Raw genomic sequence first — 13,119 nt, 5'->3', positions numbered from 1 at the left:
CCATCTTCATTTCTGCTAGCTCTTGACTCGGGTCAATGCTTTTCTTTTTATCTTAGGTGCTTGGGAGGACTAACCATTTGCTAGATGTTGTGGCCCTTCCTAAGGATCTAGAATTAGCTCTGTCTCGATTAGAGTTCCTGGAGCTTCTCTCCTTGCATTGGTTATCCACTCATATGGCCTCTTCAAACACCCTAGCTCGTATGTCTCTCTGTAAGCTCGAGTTTCCTACCAAGGCTTTGTAGAGTTTCTCATTGCGTATTCCATTGATAAAGACAGTGGATATCACTCTCTCAGTGGGTCACTTGTTAGTTTGGGATTCTCTTATAGAGACTCCGCACGTGGATAATGTAGTCCCTAATGTCCTCTTTGTCTTCTACTTGACATTCGTAAGCCAAACTATAAGATTGTTGGAGTACCTAGGCTCAGAGAATCTCATTCTTGAAGTTGTTGAAGTTATTGCCTTCCGTAGCATCTAAGCTTGTGTACCATGTCCAACCCTTATCGCCTAGGCATAGGCCGAAAGCTTGTGAGCACTGAGCAAGATCGGTGAGGCTATTAGCCTCGCACACTTGCTCGAATTTCTCCATGAAACTATATGGGTCATTGCGTCAGTTGGTATTTGTCTAGCTACTTTGTGACTGATGCAGGGATCTTCGATTGACTCTTGGAGCCCTAGGCGACTCCTAATCCTGCAAGCAATGAGGTTGCTAAGGTTGTTGCGCTCTACTCTGCTGATGTATTGTTAATGAGCCGCTTCGTAGTAAGAAGCTCACTCATCATTAAGTTTTCCTCTAGCACTCTCTGTCTCTCTTTGCATTAGGTCCTCTTTGATTCCTATTCTCTAGAGCTAACACACGCTGGACTTCTCACATCTTTGATTCCTATTCTCTAGAGCTAACACACACTGGACTTCTCATATCTCTATGTCCTGCCACAATTTCCTAGCTTGTTGCTCCTAGTTGTAGGCTGCGATGCTCTGCAGCGCCTTATGTGCTAATTTTCTCTCCTCCTTGGAGGTCTGGGATGATGTCCTTTGATGGCCTACCATGGTGGTCCATTCGGGTTTGTAGATTGTATTTACTCACCATTTGCTGGATTTCGACTGGAAAATCTCCCAAGTTGAGCTCATCCCTTCCGTGATTTGCACTGGTTCCTACTATGTTTGTTGCCTCTTACTCCACTAAGTTGTTGATAAGATTGTTCAAGTCGGGCAGTGTCGCACCTCCAATGGTGTCGATCCTTCTATTCATCTGGCTTTCCGTGTCGAGTCTCTCTCTTGGTCCTATAGATCAGGATTCTTGATAAGTTTGAGGGTTGTCTCCTATTGGTGGGTTTTTGCTACTTATTATGCCTGAGTGTGTTTCTTTCTTTATTGCAAACAACCCTCAACTTATGTACACTCCGAATGTGCATGGTATTCTTTCCGTGGACTATGCGAAATCAGGCTTTCAGTTTTTCAAATGCACTTCAAGTGTCAAAAATAGTGTGGGGTGCAAATGCAAGATGACAGATGTAGCTCTCACCTTCCCTTCTATGTTTTCGGCCAAATATGACTTTAGGCTCAATTGCTCGCCGCTCTCAATGGTCTCTAGGGCCTCTATTGTATCTTTTAGCTCAGTCAAATTATAATCAGGGTCTATAGGTTGATTTGTGGCTCTAAGCAGGGTGGACAGCTAGCAAGTCAGCTAGCATTGCTTCTAGGTTTGTAGGTCACACTGTGCGCAATCAAGAGGCTCCACGAGTTGTCTGACGCATTTGGAGGGCAATTGGAAGGTTTTCCTATCAGGGAAGGTACTATGCTTTGCCCAGGATGCACTAGATTTGTCAATCATCACTGTCAACTTTTGGTCTGATTTGACACGGTCCGATTCTCAATGTCTGATTCTCAGAATTGAACGTCTGAGCGTGATTGGTCACATTCCAATTTTGATGTGTTCGATTCCCAAACGATCCAATTTTGAGCATTTGATTTTTGAAGATAAAGCTTTGAAATCTCCTACCTATATCAAGCATTGGTTTGGGGATGAGACCCTACTTCAACGCTCAATTTGAAGCATGCAAGTGCTCAATCTTGATCTGTTGGTCTCGATGCAAAGGAACCAAAATGTAGTGGGAGTTGATGCTCGACCGCCAAGACCCACTTACCGCTTAACTTGTTTCAAGGATCTCAAGTGAGCTCTAATGGTTATCTCTCACTTAGTTGATGCGCTTTTGATCCTATGGGTGTAGTGAGCTTACCTTGATGCCCGAATGAGTAGCCTCCTCCCTCAAGCACTTTGGTAGCTCCATGATTCTAGATGCGAGCTCAAGCAACCTCAATCCTCCTCCTTTGAGCTCCATCCTCCATAGCTGTGCGTGAGAGAAGAGAAGAAGAGAGGAGAAGATGGAGAGCTTCTCCACCCTGGTCCGTCACCCTCACACACACGCTCCTTGACACTCTCACACTCCCTCTCTCAACAATAAGCACACACAAGCAAGAAGGAGAGAAGAAGAGAAGAAGAGAAGAAGAAGAAACCACTTTAGGTGCACACCAAAGAATGAGCTTCTCATTCACTTTTTGAGTTTATATACAAACCCTAAATCCCTTAGGCACCCATCCCCTTTTTACATGACCAAGCATCTTGCCAAGGTCCTCTTTTCTTATTCCCTTCTAGTTGCCTTATCCCTTTACCTATGCCCATCTAGATTTTACCATTTGCATAGGAGGGAGCTTGGTGCTCTTTTACAAAATTTTAGTGGCGCCTTTGCATTTTAAAATGTACATTTTCCTTCGACTTGACCTTTTGCACTTTTGGCCTTTCCTCTCTTATTCCTTTTCTAAGTTGCCTTTTTTCGCATTTTTCCATATTTTTGAATTTTCTTTTTTCCGTATCGCATCCGAGTTAATAATTAGATTTTCCTTCTCAAATGTAGTGTTTATATGACCAAGTATGTTTACAATAGCAAATTTGTTGAGTGAAATGGTCCTAGTGCAAGAAGATTGGACATTGATCAAGGGCAAACTGTAAGTAGATGTGAAGTAGATTTGGCATTATGGTATATGATGGAAGATCTCCAACTAAGTCTTAAACTGATTTTGGTATTCATGTTGATTAATTAGTTGAAAATTATTGCATGCATTTGGATGGAAAAAAGTACTCTTTAGAGAAGTTAGTCTCGAGTATTATTGGGGATAGAGGAGGGAGATTTGGTTCCATGTCTTTGTGATTAATCTTGATTGATTTACTATAGGATTAATAACGTATAGGTTATGCTTTGATATCTTTTCATTTTCTCCTCAAAACATGGGCATAGGGGAGGCTCTTGTCTACAATTGAACATGAGAGTTTAGTTGCTAACTTGGAAGAGCCCAAACAATGTAGTATAGAGTACTACAGAGCCACAGAGAGTTGCAGAGACAGTTGCAAAGACAAGACTAGAGGTCCAGGAAATAGAGGATGTAAAAGTACCTCCTCATGAAGAAGAAGCGCAAATGTTGCCATTCCTAGAAGAAAAAGGAAAGATAAAAGTGGGCGTGGCCCCATTTCCCAGCCGATTGGAAAAGCCTATGGATCCTATCAAAGAGTATGATTTGGTCAAAGACCTAGACACTTTTAAACCAAACATAACCTTTCAGCAGTTGTTGATGTTGTCTCTCAGTTTGTCGAAATAAATTCAAAAGAATACTAACAAGAAGAAGATGCCTAAGAATTGTTCCCTCCGTAGTGACCAGATCCAACAAAGCCTCAAAACCCGTGAAGGAAGTAGATGTGGCCAACGCCTTCCTAGATCCTAGAACCCTAGAGATTGGCATATGGATTGAAGGGTGCTTTATTATAGATGCACTGATTGATGGAGGCTCATTAGTAAACATAATGATGGATGTGACAATGAAGGATCTAGGCTTGCAAGGAATGCAGCCTATGCATCGGTTTATCAGATTGGCAGACCAAAGTATAATCAAACCGTTGGGCATTCTCCCATATGTAAAGACAACCCTTGCAGGAAGAGACTATTGGCTAACATATTTGGTGGTCAAACCAAATTCTTATGAGACCTCATACCCTCTATTGTTGGGAAGACCTTGGCTTTTCGAAGCAAGAGCAAAGACGGATTGGTTCAAAGGAACCCTAACCCTAGGCAGGGGACCCAATAAAGTGGTATTGAAGTTGTATGGATTGCAAAAAGGCAACAGATCCATGTCCATTGAAGTCGTAACCGACTCCTCTAATGAAGTAACAAATGGTATATCAGGAGACAAAGAGGCTGTTAAACATATCTTTCCCAAGAAAATAGAGGCACAATCCCTAACAATGGGAAATGTAAGCCAATTATCGAAGGAAGTAAAGTCTTTGTCTATGGGAGAATACCTCCTACCTAAACTCAAATTGACTTCTAAAATCACCTCTGACAATGAGATAGAAGCATGGATGTACTGTTCTTCCTGTTATATGGCAGTTGCAAAGACAGATCCAGAGACATAGACAGGATCAGAGCTAGAGACATAGCTAGAGACTGAGACTGAGACAACAGGCAGAGACTGAGACAGACACAGAGATAGAGGCAAAAATAGAAGCAAAAGACAGAATAGAGAGTTTGTTCTTCTCTTACAGAGCACCCATAGATGTAAAAATAGAATCTAAAGAGGACGAATGTGATAATGTAGAAGAAGATTATGAAAGCAAGCTAGAAGGATCTATCCTACTCACAGAAGGCAAAGATGAGGAAGACGTTCTTGACGTTCCTGAAGCCTCAAAAGCAGAAGATCCCTTTTTGTTTGACAAAATGATTGTGGTACCCTTTGGACTGATCCATGAATCATGTCATACGCAAAGTCTCTATAAGAAATGGATTAAGAAGAATAGGCCTTTCTTCAGCAGTGGCTCTTGTCACCCAAAGTTACCCTTCCTCAAAGAAGATGATGACGATGCACCTTGCAAGCAATCCCTAATCCTGCAGTTTAAACTGAACATAGAAGGTTCATGTTATATGTGACATTCTTGGATGCATCCTCAAAGGACGAGTCCTTGAGCCAAGAAATAATTTTCCAACCCAAACCCGAAACCTCAATGATACCCTTTCAGCCTCCCAAAGAGCAAGCTAAGCCTTCATTAAAAGACAACAGTAGTTACAGTGTATCATCAGAAAAGATGACACCACTCCCTTGAAGGAGTTAGATCTGTATCCACAAGCAATCCATGGAACATTTATCCGTAAAGTGGGCGGTGAAAGGCAATTGAAGTTCGTGGATGCTGAAGGTACCGAACATCATCTGAAGGTGGGTTTAAATCTTCCAGAAGAAGAACTAGTGGTCCTGCGAGACCTACTAAAGGAGAACTTAGATGTGTTTGCATGGCCGTATAAAGATCTAAAGGGGATTGATCCCACAGTATACCAACACCATATCGATCTAGAGAATGATGCCAAACCTATGAGGAAAAGATAGAGATGCATGAATCCCAATTATTTGGCTTTGGTGAAGGTCAATTTATTGAAGCTCCTTAAATCTTAGTTCATTTATCCCATGGCTAACAGTGAATGGGTTTTGCCTATTGTGGTCGTACCCAAGAAGAATGGGAAACTTCGAATATGTGTGGACTTTTTAAAGTTGAACTCCAAGACAAAGAAGGATAATTTCCCTATCCCTTTTACAAACCAAGTATTGGACACAATGGCAAGCCATGAGCTCTATTCCCTCTTGGATGGATTCAGCGGATACAACCAAGTCCAAATCGCAGAAGAGGACCAATCCAAAACAACCTTTATAACAAAATGGGAAACCTATGCTTATAGAGTGACACCGTTTGAGCTATGTAATGCTCCTACTACCTTCTAACGAGTGATGATGGCTACCTTCCAAAGCCATCTGCATGATTTCATTGAGGTGTATCTCGATGAATTCTGTGTCTATAGCCTAATCCATGAGCATTGGGGACACCTAGAGCAATGTTTTGACAGATGCTGAGAGTATGGGATTTCTCTCAACCCCAACAAATGTGTTTTTGTCATCTCATCAGGAGTTCTTATGGGCCACATTGTCTCTGCACAAGGGATAGCAACAGATCCTGCTAAGATTGAGAAGATTGCTACCTTGACAGCCCCAACTAACCTTAAGTAATTGAGGGGATTCCTTGGCCATGTGGGCTATTATAGAAGGTTCATTGCACACTTTGTGACGAAGGCAGCCCCTTTGCATAAAATCCTAAGAAAAGATGCCAAGTTTACATTGACCACTGATTGTGATGAGGCATTTAATACCCTGAAGCGGTGTTTGATTGAAGCACCCATCATGCAGCCTCCTGATTGGATGAAGGATTTCCATATGCACACTGATGCATTAGTTGAAGGCCTAGGTGTAGTCTTATGCCAAAAGGGCCCCTCTAAGTTAGATCAACCAATCTATTATGCAAGTCGGAAAGTAAACTATACATGACAAAGCTTGAGCGTCTAGCAATGATGTTTGCTTCAACATTATATACTATCGATGCATTTCAAATTCTAAGTGGACCATGAAGCCCCTTTCTTGCTTGATGAACAAGGCCGATGTGAAGGGAAGAATGATGAGATGGCACCTTCTGTTTCAAGAGTTTGACTTTGAAGTGTTTACCAAACTCGATCGCTCTCATGTTCTGGTTGATCACCTCTCGTGAATCCCTCAAAGCAATGATGAAGACAAGCAAGATAATCCCAACATTCTTGATGCTTCCTTGTTTTTGGTCAAAACAGCTACCCCATGGTACGCAGACATAACCAACCTCCTAGCAACCCAATAGTATCCCCGTTGCATCTTGAGCCACGAGAAGAAGAAGCTTGTGTTGGAATTATCCCCCTACACCCTGTTGTTAGGTGGTGCTCTATACAAGAAAGGCAAGGACAAAGTCTTGCGAAGATGTGTTGCAGGAGAAGAAATCGGCATAGTATTGAAAGCATGCCATGACGAGCCATGTGGTGGACACTTCGCAAGAGAAGCTACAGCTAGAAAGGCCTTACTTTCAGGATATTGGTGGCCAACCCTCCATAAGGATGCTTATGATTACTGCAAATGGTGTGATGCTTGTCAACGAATGGAAAAGCCTACCAAATCTAGTGCCATGCCCTTGCAACCCATTCTTCCCCTAAAGCCGTTCGAGAAGTGGGGGATTGATTTCGTGGGCGTCCCATTGATCTACCAACCAGAAGGAAGCAGAATAGATACATCTTGGTCTGTACAGATTACGTAACAAAGTGGTGTGAAGTTAAAGGTGTAAAGCGAGACGATAGTGATAGAATGGCCTTGTTCTTGTATGAGAACATCATTACCCGTTTTGGTAGTCCCCTAGAGCTCGTAAGTGATCGAGATACGCACTTCCTTAACAAGATTATGGAAGAGTTGACAGAACTGTATAAGATCCGCCAACCATCGCAAGCCCACCCCCTATTACTCCAGAGGCAACGCCCAAGTTTAAGTTACTAATTGCATCCTCTGCTTGATCCTGACAAGGACGATTGCTGCACATCGCCATGATTGGGATGATTGACTTATAGAGGTCCTTCGGTCATATAGAACCTCCCATAAGGCAGCTATAGGACAAACTCCTTTCCAGTTGGTGTATGGAACAGAAGTTGTATTTCCTATTGAACTCGAGCTACCCTCTTTGTGCATGGCCATCAACAAACACTTGGGAGATCATGAGTCCTTGCAACGCCGTCTTTTGCACTTGGAGTATCTCGATGAGATATGCAGGATGGCCCTACAGTGCATGAAAGTCATGCAAGCTTGCAGAAAATTCTATCATGATAGCTTCATCAAGCATAAGGAGTTCAAGAAAGGTGACTTAGAACTCGCTTATGATTCCCGATTTGGCAAGTTTCTAGGCAACTTAACGTCAATCCGAATGGCTGATGATCCCTTCTTGATCAATGGCTATCACCTGAAGAAGTACTCCCCTCCTTGGGAATCTTGACAATCACAGTTGACCTACCCTTTCCCTTTTGGGAGTCGCACTGTCCTTCTCCTTGTGCTACTGATAGCCACTATGCTCTTCTTTATGAGGTGGCATCCTTCTGCTAGCCCCTCCCAAACACCTCCCATCCTTACTCTATTTTTCTTTTGTCTGATCCAGTAGTGGTGGTGAGGATGGTCATGACACATGGTATTTCTACCATTCTCATTATTGAAGGAAAAAAAATATCGATCATGGGAGAAAAGGACTTAGGTCCCTGTCATGCAGACCTGTTCTTCGAGAAAAGGTGGAAACGCCCTCGAGAGTAGGAAATAAGAAAAAAAAGGAAATAATAATAATAATAAAAGAAAAACATGAACAAACTATTATGGGAGAAAAGGAAGCAATTTCCTATCATAGCATGCTTCGTTCCGAGAAAAGGTGGAAACACCCTTGGACGAGAAGCTGGCTGTGGAAAAGATGGTAACACCCCATAGTTCTGGATAGCTGACTCACCAACAGACCTTCTTCAGATACAATTTCAAGTCACCTCCCTTGGTGCACTGTCTCTGCAACTTCATCAGCTCATTTGACCCCTTCAATAGATGATCTCTTCTCCAACCTAATCGAAGTATCAAACGTATTGGCTACCTCCTTGGTTACGCCTCATCTTCAACATCCTAAAGACAATAATAGACGAAGTGATCTTCATCAACAAACAATTGAGTGATGATGTGAGCTTTCATTCTAGCAGGATGGGATGTGAGTATGGGCTATCCTCTGTATTTATCAGGAGAGTGTGAGACAGAGGGTGGGGTGAGTGACCAATCCTTGCCCTTTGCATTTAATAGAGAGGTGAGATGTGTAAATGGAGTGTTGCATGCATGGGTTGGGCCTCTCAATGCACAAAGCACGATCTATTCATGTGCACTGCACTATAAGGCTCCATGGCCTTCCTTCTCTCAGTGTATGCTAGCACAGGGCGAGATACACTATTGTAGCACCATCAAATGCACACAAGGTATACAACCTTTGCACAACGGATTGTGAGGATAGCAATAATGGGTGTAAGGATTGGGTTGCTCTCCTATATTCTCAAACAAAGTGTCAATCAAAGGGGGATTGGGCGTGACTGGTGTTTCCTCAATCAATTATTGAGAGGTGAGGATTGAGGGATGTTATGACAATTGGAGTCAGATACATTCTTGTTTCCCTATGCACACACGGGATTGGTCTCTACTCTATCACCACAAGACATGTCATCCTCTTCTATACACTGCATAACAAGGCTACCTCGCCTTCCTGCTTGCACCTATTCCAGACAGGTTGGATGCACTAATGCATCATCAACTATGCACCCTGGAATCCTTTCTCTGCACCATCCCCCTTTTCGATTCCTAACCCGGGTGTGAGATTTGGGTTTAAATCATGATTCACTCAAGTGATGTCAGTACTGGGGCAAGTGACTATTCTTTTATTCTATTTGAGTGATCGTGAGCTGAGTGCAATATTCTTTGCCATCGATGGTTTTCTGTGATTCCCTCAACAAAGCTGCCTCCTTGGATATTGCTATTGCATGGTCCCTACCCCGCTCGATGTATACATGCTACAAAGACGCCTTGGTCTCTTCTGCATCTGACTATGACATAGTATGCGACATCGATAGTCAACCTCGATTCTCTCCAACATGGGCCAAGTTTTTCTAACCCTACCCCTTTTGTTTATTAGTGATGGTCATGTCTTAAGTATGGGGACGTCAACAGTTGGTCTGATGTGTGGTCCTAGGTCCCTGATGCTTCGTTTACCCTTCCCGTTAAGGTTTTAAGTGTGGGTACGCATCCTTGTGCATCTATGATACATACCCCTTTGCATATGCCTCACTTTGATCACGCATCTATGCCATGCCCTGCTTTTACCCTGATGGGGTCCCTTCTCCACCCACCCTTTCACTTTCACCCCACTCTTGGGGCTGTTCCTTCTCGCTTTCCCTTTATCCCTTGTTTTGAAGTTTTTCATGTGAATGCACCCTTCGTTTATCGGAATCCAAATCCAACCTTCCAGCCCTATTTGTCCCTTGAAACTAACCATTTTTTCTTTTTACCAATCCCTATTCTACCAGATAGTTCTTGTGTTATTAATTTTTGAACCCTTTTCCGTCAATTGGACGTGTTTCCATGTGAACACATCCTTTTTGCTTTAGACCAATAATCTAACATGATAGCCCTGCCCTACACCTTCCATATGACATTTTTTCTTTTTACACCCTGTCATTCCGATGTACAATTCATCAGTTATTAATTTTTGTGGATTTTCAAGACATTTTCATGCATATTTTTTTACCTTTTCCATGTGCATGTGCCCTATTTTCATTGAACTTCCAATTCAAATTGGCAGCTGTGTCTCGTAAACCTTTTTCCAAATTTTTCTTTTTTTCTCCATCCTCTTTTTCCTACTGGATTTTTAGTTATTAAAATTTTAATGTATTTTCGGGCGTCTTTTTTGTGTTTTTCGCACGTGACCCCCTCCTCATTCCCTCGGACATGAGTTTTGATGTTACAACCTTGTGCGTCCCCTTCCCTTGGACATTTGTCCTTTTTATTTCCCTTCGTTCCAGTACTCGGTTATTCCCGTATTACTTTTAGAGTCCATTTTGGAGTTTGTTTTTTGGGCTTTTCCCATGTGAGCACCTCCTATCTCGGTCGAAATCGTATTTTGACGTGATAGGTTTGTTGCGCACATTATTTTGCACATTTTTCCTTCTTTCTACCCCGTGTTTCAACGTGTGGCCTTTTTTATATTAACCGTATGTATTTTCAAGCTCGATTTTTGCCTTTTTCCCATGTGAATGCCCTGCATTCTTCTCGGACCCCCTATTGCATTTTTGCATTGTCTTCACTTGCCTTCCAGTACATTTTTTGTTTTTACGGTCTTTCATTCCAATGCACAATTTGGGTTTTATTATTTTTTTTGTGTTTTTACGTGTGTCCGCGCCTCCCGTGTTGCACATGAACATTCGCATTTTTAAATTTACCCGTCCTCTGATGTGTCTGTCGCACCGTTCGTCCTCATGATGGTGTCCCGACGACTGTCTACGAGTCTTGCCACTGTAAATTTTTTTACCCCCGCCCCGCGCTTATGCGTGGGAGGAGGGGAGGCTCCCTTATTATTATTATTAATACTATTATTATTATTATTATTATTATTAATCTTTTATTTTTTAACATTTTTTGAATTTAAAAATTTAACTCCCTCCCCCCTTCCCAATGGTTCCCTCCTCCCCCCTCTCCTTCCTCCCTCTTCTCTCTCCTCTTCTTTCTCTCTCTTTCTTCCTTCTTCTTCTCTCCCCACCCCCTCCCTCTCTCTCTCCCCCCTCCCTCCCTGCTTCTGCTCTCCCTCTCTCTTTCCTTCTTCTTCTTCCTCCTCCTCCCCTCCTCCTTCTTCTTCTTCCTCCTCCTCTTCCTCCTCCTCCTTCTTCTTCTCCCCGCTTCTTTCTTTCTTTCTTCTCCTTCTTCTTCTTCTTCTTCTTCTTCCTCCCCTCCTTCTTCCTCCTCCTTCTACTTCTCCTCGCTTCTTTCTTTATTTCTTCTCCTTCTTCTTCTTCTTCCTTCTTCCTCTTCTCCCGCTTCCTCCCTGTCAAGATTGTGGGAGAGAAGGAAGGAGTCTCGCTTGAAGCTTTCTTGCTTGCACAATGGGGGAAGACACACAAGGGTGGAGGCTGAAAACAATTTTCCTCTTCTTAGTTGTGTAAGCCAAAAGAACTCTAGTACAAAGAAATAGAAGAACCCTCTATATGGGTCTCAAAACCAAACTCAACTAACTAAGGTGGCATACTAACTGAGCCACGAACTAGAGTAGATAAGGATAGCTATCATGTAGCTATTATTCATGGGCGGTGTACCAACCGCGTCTGCAACTGACAAGTCGGTGACATAAATACACAACGGTCACCCTGGCGTATCACGAGTGGAGCTCGATATCTCAACACTCCCCCTCGAGCTCAATCCCAATTCCTGCACACCAAGCAGGTCTCTAAACTTGTGCAGCTTCTCTGCGCCCAATGCCTTCGTGAATATGTCAGCTACCTGATCCTCTGTGCTGACATAAACCAGATCAATAAGACCTAGTAAAACCCTCTCTCGCACATAGTGATAATGCACCTCAATGTGCTTTGTTCTAGCATGATAGACTGGGTTATTTGCCAAGTGTATACTACTCATGTTGTCACAATAAATGACAACTGGCCCATCTGTAGACTGATGCATATCATAAAGTAGCTTATGCAACCAAGCTACCTCACATGCAGCCATTGCTGCACCCCTGTACTCAGCCTCTGTGCTCGACAAGGCAATTGTAGGCTGTTTCTTGCTGCTCCAAGTGACTGCAGCACTCCCAAAAGAGAACACATATCCACTGGTAGATCGTCTATCAGAAATACTACCAGCCCAATCAGCATCAGTGTATCCATGCAACTGTATCTGAACCCCAGTCTCATAAAATAGTCCATACTGCAATGTGGACTTCACATACCTGAGTATGCGTCTAGCCGCATCCAAATGTGGTTTCCCTGGAGCTTGCATAAACTGACTTACCAATCCAATAGCATAGCTCAAATCTGGCCTGGTAATAGTCATATAAATCAAACTTCCTACTATGCGTCTGTACATAGTAGGGTCTTCTAGAAGCTCACTTGCATCTGTGCTCAGCTTCACATTCTGCTCCAAAGGAACTGAAATAGGCTTACAGCCTGTCATCCCATATTTGGACAGCATGTCCAATCCATACTGCCTCTGCAAGAGCTGTATCCCACTTGGTGATCTAATCACCTCAATGCCCAAGAAATAACGCAGCTCTCCCAAATCCTTCATCTCAAACTTTTGCTTCAACAGCATTTTCACATGAAGGATATCTTCATCACTGTCACCTGTCATAATCAAATCATCAACATAAATGACAAGTAGCATGATACCTTTCTCTGTTTTTCTCACATAAAGTGAGAAATCTGCCTTGGAAATCTGAAAGCCAATAGTGACAAGATACTGTCCTATCTTGTCAGACCATGCTCTAGGTGCTTGCTTCAAGCCATACAAGGCTTTCTTCAACCTGCAAACAAACTCAGGATGAACAGCATGCACATAACCTGGTAGCTTCTCCATATAGACCTCTTCTTGCAAATCACCATGCAAGAAGGCATTCTTTACATCCATCTGATGTAAAGACC

Source organism: Lygodium microphyllum, chromosome 17 (genome assembly GCF_053477565.2).
Source record: "Lygodium microphyllum isolate KBCC chromosome 17, Lygodium_microphyllum_v1.1.10, whole genome shotgun sequence".
Classification (NCBI taxonomy): domain Eukaryota; kingdom Viridiplantae; phylum Streptophyta; class Polypodiopsida; order Schizaeales; family Lygodiaceae; genus Lygodium; species Lygodium microphyllum.
This window is presented reverse-complemented; position numbering follows the sequence as displayed.